Consider the following 8805-nt stretch of genomic DNA (forward strand, 5'->3'; position numbering starts at 1 on the left):
TACTAGACACCAGAATTTCAATCACCAGCACCTTTTTGATGCTTTTAATTGGAAATCTCATAAATAATCCACTCTTTTCAACACTTTCTAATGAATACTGAACAAAAATAAAAACAAAATCAGTGTGAGTACAATGCTCATTTCTTAGGCTAGAAACCTAGGTGGTAGCAGTTATCAGTCTCCTCTCTTCCAGGTCAGAGAATCAAAGAGAAAATCAGCATGTAGTCCTGTGGGCAAACATCATGACCTCAAAGTTGTATCATTCAATCCGGGTGCAGTTTAAAACACTCAGAAAAGGATTCAGAGACAAATTCATAGGTGTTTACATCCCTGTAACTGAGCTGATATATAACCCTAAGACGAGGATGACAGTACTTGTAGTACTGAGTAATGGATGCCATCCCTGAAGTATGAAAAGGAGGTACTGAAGTATCTCAGTGCAACATTGAGCAAGGAGTTTCTGAGGAAGTGATATTGAGAGCTTGAAAACATTTTCTGAACTTAATACTTCAAATTCATCTTTGCACAAATTGATATGCACAAATTCATATGCACAAATAGCATAGTCTTGTTTGAAGGTATATCTGAAGTGCACCTCAGAGCCTGTGTGAATCCTCTCCTACGTGTATAGATCTATTCTTCAAAAATGTGTGTTGTTTTAAATCTTGACCTGAATTTTCAGGCTCCAAAACCAAGCTTCTCCTTTTATCCAAGACATAATACAACAGTTAAGGTTACACAAATTCATATCTGCTTAGAAACGTACTAATATCAAAGTTATCACATAAAGCAAGGTTAAACTAAGACAGAAATCTGTCTGGCAGGTGAAAGACTGCTGCTTTATTCACTAAGCCTTATAATCTTTTAACTTGCAGTTCATTGCCAAAGAAGATTATGGAAGAACTCCAGCCCATATCCAAGTGTTACAAGTCTATATTTGGAACCACACTGAACTTCTATAATGAAGGCTGAGAAAGGTTGCCAAGTGTGAAAGATTACCAAGCAGGTTGATAGACGAGTAACAGAGCTGCATATCAGAAGATGTGAAAAAACAAATTTGTACATTTATCAGTATCAACACAGACTCTTTCCTAGGTCTTTCCTATCACGATTCAAAGCCCAGTGTTTTTCCTGAGCTGTCTGAACGGAATTAAAATTAAAATGCTGAACAAATGATTTAAATGCAGATTTTGATTTTCAAAATTTGATGACAGGACATTTTTAAGAATCTTTTTTTTTATTAATTAATTAATAATTACCTTGATTGGTATACATGCATAGAGTCTTTGCAAACTTCTTCAGTAGCTCACTGACAGACCTCAGGAGGCTGCCCAGGTGCCCCTTTACCTTGTGCAACAAAACATGCTTGTGTAAGAAGAGCTGGAAAAGGGTTTTCCCTTTTCCACAATTTACATGCATATGTTACACTTTTGGTAACAACAAAGTGACACCAGAAGTCCTTTAAAACCCCAGATGGCCCTTCCTGTAGCCGAATTATTGGAGTGGACTTGGTATTTTGGAAAGGGCAGAAGTAATAGAGAAAGGTGAATCACTAGCAGAGGAGGCTGACACAACATTACATCTAAAAGAGCCCAGTGGCAGGTTGACATGAGGAGGAATGGCTAACCACCTTCTACAGGGTATAAAGGATGTAGTCACATGTACCTACATGTACTCTCACAAATGTATTTTGTGGGCTAGAAAGGAAACCTAGAGATAGATTAGGAAAGGATTATAGGAAATGTTACTGGTAGCTGGGCAATATCTGGTGTTAGCCCTTAAAAAAGGGTGTTTTCCTCTTCTGCCTTATTTTCTCTGTAAATGCACAAGTAAACAAATCAAACCTGAAATAATTGCAGATATTAAAAAAATGGATTATTACTTAGGATTATTTTTAGACTGCAAAACTTGATCCAACTATTCACATAGGTTTGAAGAACTGCAATCCTCTCATGAGAAATCCATCCAGGTAAAACAAATCCAAAGAGCTTAAATATTCAGATATCACTTTGCTATCAGGAGTTTCACAAGGAATTTCAGATCTGCGGTATAAAACACTCTAAAATATTGATAAATAATTTAAAATACAAAAAAGCAAACTGCAAACTCTACCCTGACAAGTTATAAAGGGAAAGATAGTTAATCTAGAAAAATATGTCACATCAACTATTGTTTCCTACAATTGCAGTAGAGTCAAATAGATCAGAAATTTATAACACTGCACCTTCCCATCTTGATGCCTCTGGAACACTAGTTTTAACAGCAGGGAGCACTGTCAGAATAAGTATCTGCTGCATGCACAAAAAAATTGAACACTATCCAAATGCACATACGTAGAATCCCTGCTTTATAAAACACTTTGACTGAAGACTTATTTGCTCTTTAACTTGCAAGTACCAGACAAGCAAATATTTGCTACTTTGGCCAAGAGTAGCAGAAGTTGAATTCCCTCATTTCGTTGTCCACTTCTCCAGCCAACCTCGAGTGAAGTTGAAACCTTAGTTATGAACCCAAGGTAAAGGATGGGAGCTGAAGCCAGGCTGCCAAGCAGTGCCATCTAGGGGTAAGCCATCGGGATTGTACCTTCTGCATTACCCAAGCTAGAGACCAGACCTAGTTGCTGTAGAATAATACACATCAGGGTTTGTGTCCCCTAAAGCTGATCTGTTTTTCCAGCTCTGTAAGATGAGCTAAAAAAAAAAAAATCAAGAAAACCCCTAAGTCCTTACAACTTCATGTCTGTAATAACACCTCCATGTCCTATAAAGATCTCTGTAGTACTTTAGCGGGATTATTAATGATGACATTCTTTGTTCTGAGTTATTTGCTCTTTTCTTTTCAATTCTGTCTCTGCAATAAAATTGTGCTTTGATTAATGCATCTGATAGATCAAAAAAGTCTGAGGGAATTCTGATAAAAGTTTGTATTTCTGGCCATACAGGTAGAAAAACAATAAAATAAGAGATCTAGTAGGATCTAAGGATCTTCAGGAACTAAGTGATGACAAAGATTCCAGACAGTCCCCAAAGATTCTCTGACTGTCTGTTTATGTAGCTTTCTCAAAAATGAAGTCAGTATTTGGTGTAGTATCCTGCTACATTGTGAGGTACTGATGGGCTTTCTAGTCCTTTGATCACAGCAGCAAGCTGGAACTCAACACCCAGATGAGATTATAGGGAGTTTGCAGCCTTTTTAAGTGCTCCATTGCCTCTCCTGGAAAGGATGCTTTTTTTGCAAGACACCGACCCAAGCAGCTTTGCTTAGACATGAGGCGGAGGAAGATGGTAAAATATTAATTCTCCACAATGTGAAGCTTCTTTAGGCAGCTGAGTGAGTGCTGTGGTGTGTGCTGGGAGAAGGAAAGTTATTGCGATAATCAAGACTTGGTGCAGCTACCTACTCAGTTTCTTAATTTGCAACATAAATAACATGAAAGCTGCAAAGATGCTGATATGTGTACTGCAAAAAATAGCTTTTGGTAGGGTTTACTCTAGCTCAACTATATAAGCCACAGCTGAAATAACAGTTCTTTCACTTGAGAAAGCATATCAAGATGCAGAAAAGATCAATGCACAAGGGAGTCTTTGATCTTGACATGATAGAGTGATTAGACAAAGGGAAATTTTGTAAACTCCTCCTTGCAATGATGAATTGATGTAAGAAGAGATTAAGTGAGTAGCCTAAGATTATTTAGGAAAGCCTTTGTCAGAAACAGAAAACAAACTGAAATGAGGAAGCAAAACAAAATACAGAGTTGGTGGTTTGAAGAATTCAGACCAAAACCCAGGAGGCATGGTTTTGGGGAAGGTAATTTAAGCAATGGAACAACCAAGCGAGGTTGATCTTGGATTCACTATCACATTTGAGTGCATCACACTAGGATGGGAAGTCCTTCATAGAAGATGTGACTCCTCAGGAAGCTACTGGCAGGGTGCAAATACCACTCACTGGTTTGTAGAGGCATGTGAGGGTCCACTCTCTGTTGCTCTGCACTTTGAGAAGGTCTCTGACCAGTGTTGGGCAGGAGTATATGGCAGTTTATCAGGATTGCCATATCCAACCTTAGCCTTGAGGAATCACAAGACCCTTGTCTGTCACAAAAGTTCCAGAAGATTCTTCTCAGAATATTAAACATACTAATAATCAGTCAATTACTAAGTAGCCTAATGATGGATTAGGTACTTATTGCTGAAAATCTTGGTCAGTTCTTGCAGCAGACAGAAGTGACAGAAGCTACCCCTTCCCTTTACTACTTGGAACTGATGATACTCTGCTCCAGCAGCATTCCAGGCCTCATGTGAATGTGAGGATTTCCTGGGATGCCACTGGAGAAGAACAGACTGACAACTTTAGCAAATCTCTGCTTTGTACTGCAATAAAGAACTACAGAAGATGCAGGAGAGCTTGGAATGGAATAGCTGATCTTCTGAAAAAAGAAGTGAGCTGTATTAGGGCCAGCCCATGCAAGGCACACACTGTGGTATCTGGAGTCTGCTGCTCCTGCTGTGGGTCACACACATTGCCACAGCACAGCTGCTTCCCCTGCAGCTCACTCCAAAGCCTTGCTGACTGGGAGGAAGTGCTCTCTTGGTATTAGTTTGTGGAAATCTGTAGACTGTGATACGGATTATCACAGCTGTCCCTGCCTGCATTAAAATACATTATTCTAAGCCACTAGGTTGTCTAGTTCTCCAGCCTGAATTCCTTCATCATTTACCATGAGAGTAAAACCCACCATGTGTAAGTAGTGATTGTAACTCCCGCTTCTGTGTTTTGGTGGCTTTTCACAATATGAAACTGTACTGAATAATTCATTATGGATGTTAACTGTAATTCTATTATATTTTTCAAATAACACTAAATGCTATAATATACAATTATAGGTGGTATGCTTTTTCTACTTAGCTTCTGACTTAGGTAATAAAAGGTACAGGGAAAAAAATCAATGAAAAACATAAGGAAGTCTGTTTGAATTCAGAGGCAGACAATTTGTGAATTTTGTGAATCTTGGCTTCTGAAAGAAGTTGATTTTAGAATACTTTTTTTTTCTTTTTTTTTCTTTTTCTTTTTTTTTTCTTTGTTTCAGACTGAAAAATCTGTCCCCAGAGCAATCAAAAGAAGGAACTAGTGTGTCTTTGAAAGCTTGTGGTAAATTGCAGTGGTCTGAATCTTTAACCTTGAATTAACACAATCCTCACTTCCAGGTGAGTGCTTCATACATCTGAAATGCAAATGAGATACTCTCCCTCCTCTGCTGTGGGTGACACAAATTCAACAAGAAATGATAGTAAAAAGAAACAGAGAGGAAAGATAGCAAAAAGGTGGTGGCTCCCCTGGCTCCATCCCAAGTCACTTGATGGGCTTACTGAAGGAACCAGACTCCTGCAGTGGGGAAAAGAAGAAAAACTGAAGAAGAGGAAAAATGAAAAAGAGTACATTTTCATATGTGATACTACAAAGCACCTGTCTACAGGGATATATGGATATGTGGTCTCAGAAATGAGGCAGTGCCACAAGCGCTCCAGTACATAATTTGAAAGGGGGAAGTTTGTCAGGATGTTAACAAGAATGATGGCCACAATGTACAGAGCAGGCTATGACTGTAGTCTGTTGGTAACTGCTTCTCTGGGAGGGGACAAGGAGGAAGGGCAGTACATGTTTCCCCTGAAGATGTATTGTTATCAACAGGTGTTGATTAATAGATGTTTGTGAGTTTACAAAAAGTAAGATCAACATCTCTTGAGAACTTCAAATAGCTCCTTGTGATTGAATTTAAATAAGGAGATGCTTTGTTATCTCAGTTTTGAATTTTTAGCATTTTGACCTGTAGCAAACATAATTTTATTAGCAGTTAGGTGTGGAGGAGCAGTGTGCATTTCAGGTTGGAGAATCTGTAGTGCTCTAATAGAAAAATGAAATAAAATCATTCTTGATGGGCTTGAGAGCTCACTTGGTAAGAGACTTGGTTTTAATACAGACTTACACACTCTGAAGCTTTTACATAGATTAGCAAGACTTAAAGCTCATCTCTCTCACCATAGCGTTAGTCTTCTGAGTTAGGTCAGTCTCCTTCAGGGACTGAGAAAGACAAGATCACAGCTGGATACTTAAAGCATTAAAGGCCTTAGTGCAATACCAAAAAATGGGATTAGAGCAAACATTGACAACTTCAGCCAAAAAGCCCTAGCAAACACAATCCACACTAGTGGAGAGGAGATCTAAATTTTTATATCCTGCATTTCCAGGTATGGTTAACTTGAAGGTCTCAGGAAGATCTCATCCCTGCCTCATTTTTTCCCAGCCGTGTTCCGGTGCCATGTAGAAGCAAGCCTGGACAGGCACTGAACTCTACAAATCATCCTCCTCAATCCCCACAGGTTGGAAATTCAGACAAAACAGAGTAAGGAAGCGTGTGTGTGGCCCCATGAGCAGGATGAGCAGGAGATATGCTGCAAGGGCAGTACTGCCCTTCACATCTACCACACAGGTGGGTAAGGCAACATCCTCCTGCCAGCACAGTTGCCTCTTACATCTTACATCTTACGTCTAAGATACATCTTCCTTTCTAGCCTGATAACTGAGAGTTCAGTGTCATTTTAAGCTACACAATGCCATTCTGGCATTACAGGTCTAGGGGATGGTTACCCTGCCTTAGTGATTGAGACAGTCACTGTTACAGGATCTGAGGAGTACAGGACCACATCTGCTGCTGCAGACTTGGTCCTATACTCCCAAAAAGATCTAGATATTTCTGACAGGCACTTCACTGAGCCACCTGCACCTCAGATGTGCACACACCTTAGGCATAAACACTTTTTGTATTACAATGGTGTGCTTGGCAATTGCACAAATATGTGTGCCCTGCTTCTGAAAAACTAAAATCCTCTCACCACATGGGAAAACTACAATTTGTTTTAAGAAAGACAGATGACCCTGACATTCAGAGTCCATCATTAAAGCAACTGAAAAATCCACCAAAGAGTAGGATAGTGCTATGCCCACTACTCTGATCACTTGATTCAGAACTGTACACTCACTGAGAATGCTTCCATTGCAAGCCAGTGCAGAATAAACAATTTTCAGAGCTCATTCAAGAATAGAGATAAAAACATGCCAGCTAACATATAATTATTGTCTCTTTTTGCGCTGACCTGATATTTACTGAAAGAATTTGGTTACAGCGGGATTGCACAGAGTTTTTGCCTGTTTCAAACCTTGCACCCTAATGTTACAACACTGTATATAAAATGAATAGCTTTGGAAGGAGAGTAGAAAATTCTTTCCTCTCTTATGTCATGAAGATCTCGAAGACATTTCATTAAGTTGTAGGAAGGGTACATTTAAAATGTATAGAGAATATGTCAAGATATATATATGCATGTATGCATAAAAATTTGTCAGAGACAAATACATTATGGGTAAATTTTATGGAATAGTGCATTATTTATTATAGAATATATATATATATACTACATATATGTAGGTGGGCTTATCTATAAATTACACCAAAGCCTGCCACAAGTTAGGCAAGATGTGACCTAATGATTCAGAATTCCTCATACACGCCTGCTTTGCTGGTTTGAACATTGAAAAGTAATCTCCAGAGAAGTGGCTGCTGTTGTATGCAGAAACTTCCTCTGTTTGATCTTGTGACTGGCTGAGGGTTATTCTACCTTACCTATTCTGCTGATGTGCAAAAGTACTGCTAAAATGTTAAACTCAATACAACTGTCATGCCTCGGATATTGCAAAAGTAGGTGTAAGAAGAAACACACTCAAAATGTTCTCGAGAGAATTTATATATTAGTGTCTCTGGTAAGAAAGTTTCATGAAATATTTTCTGCCTTGGTATTGACATGAGGCAGAGCAAGGGTCCTTGCATTGCCCTAGCAGAGTTCTGCTTTGAGCTGTGTAACAGCTTCTATCTAGAGAGCACAAGACAAATATGATTGTATTTAGTTATCAAAAGTGGACTGTATTTACATATTGTACACAGGTCATGGGCTAGAATTTCTCAATGCAAACATGAGTACATTATGGTAGAATGTGTCTAGCAGCCATGTGCCCTATAGATCTTACATCTGAATAACAGGTTTAAAACAAGGATGCATCTTTGCTGTGAACTAGTCTGATACTATGCTTAACACATGCTGAAGAGCTGTATCCTGTTACAGAGCACACATCTCTGCATCAAACCCATAACTTCTGAATGAGCTATGGTATAACGTTTAGAAGTATATTCAACTCTGAATTAAGCCTTCCAGTGGTGGAGAGCACAACATCTGTTAGTTGTCATCTTAGATAGAAAAACAAAGACTTTTTTTCTAGACTGCAATAATTTATATTTAACTGCTGATCACTGAATCTCACTGTGTCTCATTCTTCTGAAAAAAAAAGACCCATTTCCTATGAAATATCTATTCCACATGTAGATATCTGCAGACAGAAAGCAAGTAACTTAATTTCTCTTGAAAAAAAAAAAATCTCCATCTCTCTGTCTGGCATGTGTGTAACACAGATAATAATTTTTCAACTCTTTTTTAAACACTTTCAATTTTCACTCTGTGATGGAGGGTCAGCACAAGTGGACACCACATCATTATTGGTCCTGTCACTAGCACTGCACAAATGTGAAACCATCCCCATAGTCTTCCAAGAGATAGTTCTCCTGGTAAAGTTAAGTGTTTCTTAGCTCAAGACACACATAGGGACCTCATGGTCTAGTGGTGTCCAAAAATACCATAATCAGGCAGAGCTAAAGCTGGGCAGCTGGGAATGGGAATAGGACTAACAGCGAGTTGAAAT

Source organism: Empidonax traillii, unplaced genomic scaffold (genome assembly GCF_003031625.1).
Source record: "Empidonax traillii isolate 1590-97213 ecotype Southwest subspecies unplaced genomic scaffold, ASM303162v1 scaffold355:size2308892, whole genome shotgun sequence".
Lineage (NCBI taxonomy): Eukaryota > Metazoa > Chordata > Aves > Passeriformes > Tyrannidae > Empidonax > Empidonax traillii.